The sequence below is a fragment of the Tenrec ecaudatus genome, chromosome 17 (genome assembly GCF_050624435.1).
Source record: "Tenrec ecaudatus isolate mTenEca1 chromosome 17, mTenEca1.hap1, whole genome shotgun sequence".
Taxonomy (NCBI): domain Eukaryota; kingdom Metazoa; phylum Chordata; class Mammalia; order Afrosoricida; family Tenrecidae; genus Tenrec; species Tenrec ecaudatus.
The window spans coordinates 81,531,091-81,543,711 of NC_134546.1; the positions used below are offsets into that span (position 1 = coordinate 81,531,091).

The 12,621-nt window shown below is 41.1% G+C and overlaps 1 pseudogene; it reads left to right on the forward strand.

Moving 5' to 3' along the window:
• Positions 1–7,255: 7,255 nt before the first annotated feature.
• Positions 7,256–8,287, forward strand: LOC142430784 (3-hydroxyisobutyrate dehydrogenase, mitochondrial-like; annotated as a pseudogene).
• Positions 8,288–12,621: the final 4,334 nt, after the last annotated feature.

A 12,621-nucleotide genomic window follows, 5' to 3' on the forward strand; every position in this document is an offset into this window, starting at 1 on the left:
CAAACGACATTTTCAGGATCTACACAGGGACGAAGCCTTCAGTGATTTCCTTCTCATCATAACGGAGGAATGGGAATAACCTCGTGATCAGGCAGAGTACTGGAGAGATGACTATTGTAGATTAAAATGATAAATCTGCAGAGACAATAACTAGAATAAGGAGTCCTGGGGGAAATAGCAAGGGAGGTGGGAAGCAAACCAGAGTTGATATAAAGGAGTTCAAGAAGGAAGAAAATGTTCTGATTGTGGGAGAGATTGTACAACACTGGTTAAGGTGTTTAACTACTGATTGGTATGATGTCTGGATTAGGTCCTAATAAAATGGTTTAAAAGAAAAACTTAAAGGATTTTAATTGCTGAACAAATATTTTTAAACATTTTTCTTTTGAATATGTTTAACAATTACTTTTATAGGAGTGGTTGATACCAAGCGGCTCAAGTAGACAGAAAATATTTTGAAAATGATGATGGCACCATATGTACAAATGAGCTCAATGAAATTGATGTATGCCCCCAATAAGCTGATGATGCCCGGCTATCAAAAATATAGCATCTGTGGTTTTAAAGGCTTGAAGATAAACAAGCAGCCACCGCGCTCAGAAGCAACAAAAGCCACATGGAAGAAGCACATCAGTCTGTGTGACCACGAGTTGTTGAAAGGATCAGATACCAAACATCAAAGAAGAAAATATCATACCATTGTAAATGAGGGTGAATGAAGAGTGGAGATCCAAAACCCACCTGTAGGCAGCTGGACAACCCCTCACAGAAGGGTCGCAGGAAGGAGAAGAGCCAGTCAGGTTGCAGGGTAGCAAAGATGAAACACAACGTTCCTGTAGTTCCCTCCTCCCCCCGACCCCGCTGCACTATCATGATGCCAATTCTACCTTACAAATCTGGCTAGACCAGAGGATGTACACTGGTACAGATAGGAACTGAAACACAGGGAATCCAGGACAGATCTCTTCAGGACCAGTGGTGAGAGTGGCAAATCCTGGAGGGTGGAAGGAAGGTGGGGTAGAGAAGGGGAACTGATTACGAGGATCTACATATAACTTCCTCCCTGGAGCATGGACAACAGGAAAGTGGGTGAAGAGAGATGTCGAACAATGCAAGATATGAAAAATAATAATCATTTATAAATTATCAAGGGTTCATGAGGGAGGGGGAAATGGGGAGGGAGAGAGGAAAATGAGGAGCTAATATCAAGGACTCCAGCAGAAAGCAAATGTTTTGAGAATAATGATGGCAACAAATATACAAATGTGCTTGACACAATGGGTATGTGTATGAATGGTGATAAGTGTTGTATGAGCCCGCAATAAAATGATTTTTAAAATTACTTTTATAAAATAATGTTGCACATTAAAAAAGAAATCTAACATCGATTTAAAACTATCTATACATATTTCATAATAAAATTGGCAAGTTTTTTCCATGGTAAGAACCTATTCACAGTGTCTGAAACACTCAGTTTAGTGTCCTATCTTCTTAGCAGATGCCTTGGAAAGCAGTGAGGTGTGGGATTCTTCTCAGAATCTGTGGTTTCCACACCTTGTCACCACCTCTCTAGAGATTCCCAAGCACAGTAACTCTAGGGAAATTTTATGACAGGGACCACTCCTCTTTCATGGGGATGGACTTTGTCTTCCACTGATCATCCCAGAAATTATTTCAAAGCAATATTTCTTTGTGAGACTTTGGTGTTGCAGTTCAGGGAACTAAAAAGCATCAATAATGGCTAAGTTTAGAAACAATGCAGAATTGGTTCTAACATTTATCATGTTAAAACTAAATCTGGGGAGAAGGAGTAATGGAGGGGAAAAAGAGGAGCTGATAGTAAGGGCTCAATAAAAAGTAAATGAATAGAAAAGAACAATGGCAACATATGTACAAATATGCCTGGTATAACTGATGTATGGATTGTAATAAGAGTTGTAAAAAACCCCAATAAAATGATCTTTTAACAATAAAAGACTAAATCTTTCCCCTACCTTCACATATCATCAATCTTCTGATTTCTATGAATACTCATTAATTATGTTACAGCAATATCTTCTTTAGAATAACCTGGGTAATGTTATATACATTGATAGTAACAATCTCACATTGCAGAGGAAATTTTTTTCTCCCAGAGACACCTTTCAATTCTTGAAATTTATCTCAGTTTGCCAAACCTAGGGATATTCTGCTGGAAGTAGTAGGTAGAATCCAGGGATTCTTATTTTTAAAATCACAAATAATTATACAACCCAAAATATCAATTATGCTAAGATTAAAAAACTTTATTACAAAGTCTTAAAACTTACCACATAAGTACAAATGTGCATCTGCAGAGTAAATGACAATTTATGAAAATTATACTCATGACAATCTTCACCAAATCAAACTAGAATCCTTAGCATTTTATAAATATGTAGATATGTTATTAATATATTCACACTTGTATTTATTCACACATTCATACAAAATTTAACCTAGCCAAGAAGAGCTATAATTTATATGAGTTAGTAAAATAAATTCTGCATTCATGTCTTTGCCAAATAAAACATGCTTAAACATGCCTCTGCTATCAGTGGATGTCTGTGGCCACATTTTTTCAGTAATACACTTAACTTGGTTTCATTAGGGTGGCTTAAAATACATCTGTTTGTGTGGAAGTCATGAAAGAAAGAGAAAGAAAGAAAGTTGGCCAACAGGAATTCTGTCTTCTGCACACAATACAGTTTTAAAATGGATCAAGTATAAAGAATATAGTGGAAACTTTACAGATGAGCCAAGAGGGAGAAAAAGCCAACTAAAACAAATGAAGAAACTGGATGACATGAAGTACTAGTGGAAGAAGACTGTTGTGGAACCATTGAGGAGGTGACTAATGAAGTTGGAATCCCACATAGTTCAGCATTATAAATTGTTAAGTGATAATTTTGGTTTATTGATTGGTGCCAGAAACCAGTACACACAGATCAGTGAGCTCAAAAATTGATATTATACAACTGTTTTTTTTTAAATTGAAGTAATGAAACCCCTTTTATGTAATGAAACTTAATTATTGATCAATTCTTGGATGCATAACTATGATCCAGAGAGAAAGATACAATGAAAACAGTTACTTCTGAGGGAATCATCTGTGTGATATTCAAGGCATAAAGGTCAATTCAGAATATGAGAGCAGTTTTTTGGATTCTAACAACAGGTAGGTCTGGAGTGAAATTCTCATATGACAGAGAAAATTAAACAATATTATGAGTAAGTTTAAAGAAAATGAAACGTGACATTGTGAGAAAACATCCTAGGATTTTGCACAAATGTTTTTTTTCCCCCTCATCTATCTATCGTGACAATACACCAGCTCATTCTTCAAGAGTAGGAAAGGTTGTCCATAGAGGATTTTGTTGAGAAACCTTACACCATGGACACTCAAGAGCTGACCTTCCCCTGCATGTTTCTGGGTGTCCCCATAAGTCAGAGAGCATCCTTGAGGCTTGTGGAACTTTCATTCTGATGTGCTGTCAATCAAGGAGGATGGAATTCTTTGGGGAAAAGTTTAGAAGAATATCTTTACATTTTAATTTTTTTGTTTAGTAAAAATGTCTAAGATTGTGGAGAAATATATTTTGTCCAAATTCGTGTGGGTATTTGTGTGTGTGTGTGTATGTATATATTTCTATAGGCCAAAGTTGGAGCAATATGGTGACCAAGTAGCACACATGGGAGGGACTCCACAAGGACCAGTGGAAAAGAACCTCGAGAGGAATATCCTCTACTTCCAGAATGCAGGATTATCAGCATAAATTTAAGTAGACACAAATTTAGAAAAAGATCAGCAACATTTTCAGATAAACTCCCCGTTGATATCAATCCTCAACACTAGCCAGCTGTGTGAAGATCCCCAAATCTCTAGACCTGTATTTTCCAGTCCAGGAGCTAGATCGATGGTGGAGCTGCTGCGATTTAGGGACATAGGTCTACAAGACCAGCATGAGGCTAACATAAGCACAAATAGACTTGACTTTCAGAACAAGTAAAGAGAGCTCTAGTCAGATGCCCGAGAAGCCTTAACTCCCCAATAACAGAGACAGTACAACATACCTGTGGTAGTTACATAACATGGGGTCAATTTGACACTAAGGGTGAAGGGGTGGAGTGTAACCTGTCAATCAGGTCGCAGCTTGATGATCTCATTTGGAGATGCCATGGAGAAAAATAGCTCACTGGAGGCCAGACACGTACTCTCTGATTCATCTTCCTCCTGACAAGACATACAGAGCTATGCTGATGGAGCCAGAGACCTGGAACTGGAGGAGCCAAGTGGAGACCCATGCCAGCACTGAGAGGCTTCCACCACCACTGGATCCACAAACATTTACACACACTGGCTTGTGATCTTCCTGCATTCAGCATTATTGCATGGCTGTGTGGGTCAAAAGAGGAATTTATGGGCTAGTATACACATGTGGGGTAATATCAGACTTAAGGACTTGATCTAGACTTGGATATCATGTTTTTGTAATGTACAATTGCTCTTTGATATGATATTATCTATTACACTGTTTCTGGATTTTTTCTCTAGTCAACCCGGACTAACACACTACCCAAGAAGTGTGGCAATCACCCTACAAAACAGCCTGCAGTGGTCATAAATAGTGATTAGACTAACTCTCCACAGAACCTGGGGGAGGTGAGTTTCAGGTTAGAGACATGCAGGCAGTTAGTTAGGGAATGAACCACATCAAAGTAGAATGTGGCTCCCATATGACTCTCATCTTCAGTAGGAAGTGTGCAGGTCAGACTCAGCACTGGTCTGAAATCTCTTTGTGTCTTTATTGATCTGTTTTCTGTCTCTCTTGTTTAGCAAAATGACACGACTCAGGAATGTTTATGCTTCCCAATGCAAATCTGTTCACATTCTCAATATGCCACGTTCTTGGATAAGGATGCTCAATACCAAGGAAATGTTGCTACTACCCAATGTTATCTTTAAATACAATTCAATTCTGATCCAAATGCCAACTTAATCCTTTAAAAAAATGGGGGTGTAAAACCAATTACTGACTTCATACCGAGAGTCCAGGATAACAAGAAACCCAAAAAGAAGAAGAACAAAGTAGGGGCCTCACACAAACCAACCTTAAAACCATTACAGCCACAGCAGTCAAAACAGGCTGGCACTCATACAATGACAGGCATGTTGACCAATGGAACAGAATAGAAAATGAATAAACAATCCATCCACATGCAGGGAACTGAACTTCAATAAAGGTCCAAGGGAATTTATAAGGGAGAGCGGCATTCTCTTCAACACTGGTGCTGACACAATTGGATCACCACCCTCAGAAGATGAAAGACAACCAAAATCTCAGCTCCTGTACAGAAACGAACACAAGACAATCAAGGGCCTAATGTCAATCCCAGAGCTATAGAGCCCATCTATAAGGAAATGGGGACACACATAAGTGCCCCATTGCAGGGCGTTCATACACTATCAAGCACAGCAAAGGAAGTACACACAAAGAAGACAATATAGATGAGAGTGACTTTTTAAGAATCAGACATTTGTGCACCAAAAGAAAAAAAGTGAAAGCCAAGCAACAAATAAAACAACAACAAAAACATTTACGTAATGTTAAGCAGCAGCTTTGCATGTCTATTCCGTGTACAACAGTAGATAACTGGAGCAAATATGATTGCATTTGCCTTGAAGCCATAGTTTCTATCATTTCCACCTTTCAGGATTTTGAGAGACGCAGTGCACCTTGATTAAGTGACCGACCAAGCTCAACCCCAGGAGATGGGGGACTACGAAACCCACCCAGAACATCTGCGTCTAGAGCTCTATGTGTTGCTGCTTCAAGTGCAGGAAGAACTCGGGAGCTCAGTGAGAACATGTACCAACCCTGTTAGGAAAGTGATGTGCAGATGGGTCAAGTCATGAGGGTGACATTTAAGGAGACCCCTATGAACCACTGCTATGAAATTATCTGAGACAATCATTGCAGTCAAACTCAGAGATGGAGGTGAGCTGAACTCGTGTGCAGCTACATCACGGTCTCAAGCTTAAATCGGTCAGACAAGCTCCAAGAGCAGATGGTGAGATGGGGGGTTGGTGAAATGAACAAGATCAGGTGATGCTATGCGTGTGTGCATATGAAAAGGGAGCTGACTCAATGATCTCCTAACGAAAAATGCTAGATTGTCCTGTGCTTGAACCCCTGGATTGTAGCGAGTACAATGTGTCTTCATTTCAAAGCAATTGCTTATTCCCTTCAGCAAATTTGGGCCCAAAGCCGTCCAGGTGACCAACACCTTGCGCTTGGATTTCCCCATTGTAAAAATTTATGTTAATTTGGAGATATACAGATTCCAATTCACCTAATTCAACCCAAAGTCTGGAGGAAATGTTTTAAATTCTGTTAGGAGCAAGGAAACTGAATGGGGATTGAGTTTTAAAACTGCATGTTCAGAGATAGTGTCCCAGCTTCTATAGTCAATAATATGAACAGTTTTTCCAAAATTAGACACTCCTTGAGTTTAGGGAATACATTTAAGTGAGATCCATGAAGAATTGTGATGGGACTGAGCCCAGAGCACAAAGAGAGAAGCTGTCTTTGGTTCGAAATGCTCATATTTCAATTGAACCAGAGTCCCCTGAGTAAGGGACATTTAAAGGATGCCTATGCTTATTCTTTAAATTTTGAGGATCAGTTGCATGAATGGACCTGATTTTAATGAAGAGTGCCTGTTGGGTCTAAAGAAAATGTCTTTTGGTTCAAGATCTAAAACACTGTTCTTGGCTCTCGTTCTCACTCTGGTTCTTTTCTTAAATGATTATTTTTCCATTCACTGCTCTACTGAATCTTTATACTTGAAAGCATGACACAGCTGAATTTGTATCATTTTGGATATTCCAGCAAACAAAGGGTATGTGTGTGTCTCTATTCAGGATCTTGCCTTTTTTAGAGACTACAGAATTAAAATATTGTCTTGTCTTGGGCCCAACTTTTCTAGGTGGCACGTTCTTCCCAGAGAAACTATGGCACTTGAATTTCATTACTTACAATGACATTGACCTCAGTCATTAGGCTCTGGGATGTAGTGTGTAAATTACTTGTAAGAGTGGTGGGGGGCAGGCGGGGCGCGTGTAGGAGGGGCCGGGCGCATGTGCGTGGGCTCCCTGCCAGGCGGCGCACACTCCCAGTCGGCAAGGCCGGGAAAGGTGGTGGAGGTCACCACCAGAAGGCGGGGCGGGGGCAGCATGGCAGCCTCCTTTTGGCTCTGGGGAGCTGCCTCCAGTCTCCACTACTGGAGCCTCTGGCAGCAGCCTGCTGCGGCTGGCCTTGCAGCAGTGTGTTCTAGGTCAATGGCCTCTAAGACTACAGTTGGACTCATAGAAATGGGCAACATGGGGAATCCAATGGCAAAAAACCTGATGAAGCACGGCTATCCACTCATCCTTTGCGATGTCTTCCCAGATGCCTGCAGAGAGTTTCAAGATAAAGGTGAACAGGTGGTGTCTTCCCCAGCTGATGTAGCCGAAAAAGCTGACAGAACCATTACAATGCTTCCTACCAGTATGAATGCAATAGAAGTTTATTCTGGAGCAAATGGAATTCTAAAGAACGTGAAGAAAGACTCCTTACTAATAGATTCCAGTACTATTGATCCATCAGTTTCAATAGAATTGGTTAAAGAAGTTGAGAAAATGGGAGCATTTTTCATGGACGCCCCTGTGTCTGGTGGTGTGGGAGCTGCCCGATCCGGGAACCTCACATTTATGGTGGGAGTTGTGGAAGAGGAATTTGCTGCTGCCAAGGAGCTGCTGGGGTGCATGGGCTCCAATGTGTTGTACTTTGGAGCCGTTGGCACTGGGCAGGCTGCCAAGATCTGCAACAACATACTACTAGCTATTAGTATGATTGGAACTGCCTGAAGCTATGAATCTTGGAATCAGGCTGGGGCTTGACCCAAAACGATTGGCTAAAATCCTAAATATGAGCTCCAGACGGTGTTGGTCAAGTGACACTTAAAATCCTGTGCCTGGAGTGATAGATGGCGTGCCTGCGGCTAATAACTACCAGGGTGGATTTGGAATGAGACGCATGGCTATGGATCTGGGGCTAGCACAAGACTCTGCTACCAACACCAAGAGCCCGATTCTTCTGGGCAGTCTGGCCCATCAGCTGTACCAGATGATGTGCGCAAAGGGCTACTCAAAGAAAGACTTCTCATCTGTGTTCCAGTTCCTTCGGGAGGAGGAGACCCTCTGAGTTTGTCCTTTGGTTGTGGACACTGTTGGAAACCAGACTGTATCTTGGCACGTCTCCTTATAGGTCACAGCAGAAGTAAATGGGTCTGATCAGAGGTCAGATGCTTACTCTAATTATCTAGTAAATCCTAGGACCCTCCCATCCATTTTTAACTTCGGCTTCTCTTAGGATATTCAGCACACATATTTATCTGTATTTCTTTTTCACTCAAGTCACGGATGGATTCTATTGTAACTAATTTACCTAAAAAAAGAAAATCGATGTCTCTTTATATTCAGCTAAATCGTTGAGTACTTCAATCAGGATATTACCTACTTTATAAATAAAATAATTTTTCAATCCAGTGGGAAAAAAGTGGTGGGGTTGGTGATGACTGTGAGCCTAGGTAGGAAAAATCCGAGCTGCTGACTGGAAACATCTTCCAGAGGTGTCAGGTCATATGTGTATACATACAATGTAAAGCTTGAAGTGAGATATGTCCTTTGGAACCAGCATCTGATTTACCCTTTCCTGGTCTTCTGAATTCGGACTAACTAGAATACACCACCACTTGATTCATTTCCTCAAACTTCCATGATTTTCTGTTGGACTTTGCAGTGCTATGCAGAACCAAGAAACATGAGGGGATATCCTCACGGGTGGAGTGGGTGGAAATTGGAAATGAATGTCTTCGTAGAAGAGTTGGACGTTTAGGGCATTACCAACCCCAACTCCTTGTGACTAATCTGGTATTAATGCTTCTCAAAGATGTTATTTCCACACAAGGGAAACTACTAAGGACTATGAGAAGGTTGATTCAGAGATGTCAAGGTGTACAGAAAAAAAATGGGTCTTGGAGAGTGTGAAGTTTGAAGATACCATGGGGTGCAATTGATAGTTTCAACAAACGATATCCTGTTCACTCTCTGGGGCACAGAACATAGGGGAGCCCAAGGCAAGACATGGGCAATGAGGGGCTGGAAGGCGAGAACACTGCGCCCAGAAATTCTGGGCATTCTTTGAACTTTACCACATACCTTTTGAGAGAAACATGCATATGAGTTCAAACAGTTACACTACAGCGGACTCAGAAGGAAGAAGGGGTCTGAGCTCTGTCACTTTCTGTTTATAAGGACAGGACTCCATCTAATGCAAATTATTCTTCAGGCACTAGGGTACAACTTCACCTTGGACTGGGTTATCCATCAGTTCTCTTAAGACAGGGCTGTAGGTTCCTTGGGAAAGCACAGCTGTAGTCCAAAGATGCTATTGCTGTGTGTTCTCCTGTGCCTGGTGACAGTTCCCCAAGGTGGAGATTCAGATATCTGACGTAGGTCTTTGGGGATGGTTGTGACTTTGAGTGACTGATGGGGACCGTCTCTTTTAGTTTACAGGTGTCCTGTCCCAGGTGCAGTTTCAGGAGTCAGGTTCAGGACTCGTGAAGCCCTACAAGAAGCTGTCCCTCACCTGCACTGTCTCTGGTTTCTCTATCACAAGCAGTGGTTACTGCTGACAATGGCTCCGCCAACCCTCGGGGAAAGGGCTGCAGTGGATGGGATGCATATACCATGGGGGTAGTACATATTATAACCCATCCTTCCAAAGCTGACTATCACCAGAGACACATCGAATTATCAGTACTCCCTACAGCTGAGCTCCATGACTGCTGAGAACACGGCCATGTATTACTGTGCAAGGGAAACACCTTGAAGGGAATTCAGTGTGATCTCAGACACAAACCTCCCCTGCAGGGGAGACACTGGACAGCAGGGGGCACGCAGGACCCACTGAACACACATACCCAGCCTTAAACAGGCAGAGATGGATGACAGGGAGGATTTCCTGTTGGAATTGGGCATCCTCTCTTAACTCTCAGTAACCCTAAGGGCAGTTTTTGTTTGTTTTTTCTTTAAATTTTCTCCTCTCTTCAGTCTTGAAAGTAAGAACTAGCATTCTGTATTTGCATCACAAATATTAAAAGTGACTCTGATCCCTCATTATCATCATACATGGCCCATTTTTCTTCTGCAGAAACAGATTTTTACGGGCACTCTCACCCTGTCCATTTTTCAAAACTGTTGACAATGAAATACAGGCAAGTACAGATTCATGAGTGCAATTCATGATTTTAAATATCCGGAGCTCGTTGCTCTATTACAGTCCAAGTTCTGGTCTCTCACAAGGTGTCTATCTGCTTTATTCCCTGAGCACTGTGGGTCGTGATTGATTAATATACTCTATGTCTCAGAAAATAATTGTGGTCTTCTGGGCCTAAAATGGTGGTGACCTGTCATTAGTGATACTTGATACCTAATGTCTCCCTTGATACAAACACAAGTGCTCCGAGCATGGAGCATAGACCCCTGACACTGGGAACAGGTGAACTGGAATGACTTGCCTGGTGGGTGGAGTCATTAGTAAGATCATTCATTGGCATCACAATGAAGGGAGCGCTCATTGGAAGGACAATTTTGATTAAAAAATAGCAAGTATGTCACCAGAAGAGGAAATTGCAGACTACTATCACAGAATGCTCTTTAGAATTGAGAACCGTGTGATTTCTCACATATTTTGAACCTGTGCTAAGGGGATCCAGGTCCTAAAGAACACCCTGTTTGGCAGAGTGTCAGCAAAACAGAGGAAAACGCTCAGGTAGATGTACAGACAGAGTGGCTGCAAAAGTGTTCTCACACTTAGGAGGAAGTGAGGCTGGTTCAAGATGTGGCAGTTGTATTTTTCCGGGTAGACTAGGGAAGCAAAGTCATAAACAGGCATATTTGTATAAGAGAGAGTTTTATATAATTGTACATTAAGAAAGTATCCCAACCCAGTCCAATCCAAGGCCATAAGTCCCATATTCACCCATATGTCTGATACCAATCTATAAAGTCCTCTTTAGACTCAAGAAACACTTGCAGTGACACTGAGTGCAGGAGATTACAGGCCAGTGGGTAGAAAGTCTTTGGATCCAGTGGCACTGTAATCATCTCATCTCTGGCAGGGTCTTAATGTGGCTTCTTAAACTTCCAGGGCTGTATGCGGGTAGGTCCCTGTGGCTTCATCTCAGGGATATCTCGCAGGAAGTGAGCAGAGAGAGAGAAGTGTCTCTCACCTTTAAGGAGGAAAATACCGATTTCCCAGAATTATCAGGAGAAGGCCATGCCTACCTAGAGGCCCCATCTGATTGACAGGCTAGACTCCACCCATACACTCTTAATCTTCACACTGATAAAGGATTATATAACTACCACAGCAGTTTGTGTATTTGTTCTGTTGTACACACAGCCATTATGAGTAAAACTGACTCAAATTCTCTAAACAACATCTCTGATATAGTGAGGTTCAGAAAATTGAGATTAATTCTGGCTAGCCAAAAGTAATTACCTAAAATAATAATAATAATAATATATTACACCCTTTTATATTCAGAAAGTATTAAATTATTTAATATTTAAAATTCAATACATATACTATTCCTTATTAATGTTAACTATGTATCTATCAAACAATCAGGAATAGGTAATAAATCCTATATACAAAGAGTATAAACAACTCTACCCTCCCTGGTGCCATAGTGGATTTCACATTGGGATGTATGTACAAGGTAAGCAGTTCAAGACCCCCAGACACACCAAGGGAGTCATATGAGGCTCTACAAAGATTGACAAGGATTGTAAATTATACAATCCAAATCCAAAGGAGGGAATAGTGTCCGAGCTTACATTATGAGATTCCGGTGTGCAAAAGGGTGTGGGTGACAGTGGATGCTCAAACGACATTTTCAGGATCTACACAGGGACGAAGCCTTCAGTGATTTCCTTCTCATCATAACGGAGGAATGGGAATAACCTCGTGATCAGGCAGAGTACTGGAGAGATGACTATTGTAGATTAAAATGATAAATCTGCAGAGACAATAACTAGAATAAGGAGTCCTGGGGGAAATAGCAAGGGAGGTGGGAAGCAAACCAGAGTTGATATAAAGGAGTTCAAGAAGGAAGAAAATGTTCTGATTGTGGGAGAGATTGTACAACACTGGTTAAGGTGTTTAACTACTGATTGGTATGATGTCTGGATTAGGTCCTAATAAAATGGTTTAAAAGAAAAACTTAAAGGATTTTAATTGCTGAACAAATATTTTTAAACATTTTTCTTTTGAATATGTTTAACAATTACTTTTATAGGAGTGGTTGATACCAAGCGGCTCAAGTAGACAGAAAATATTTTGAAAATGATGATGGCACCATATGTACAAATGAGCTCAATGAAATTGATGTATGCCCCCAATAAGCTGATGATGCCCGGCTATCAAAAATATAGCATCTGTGGTTTTAAAGGCTTGAAGATAAACAAGCAGCCACCGCGCTCAGAAGCAA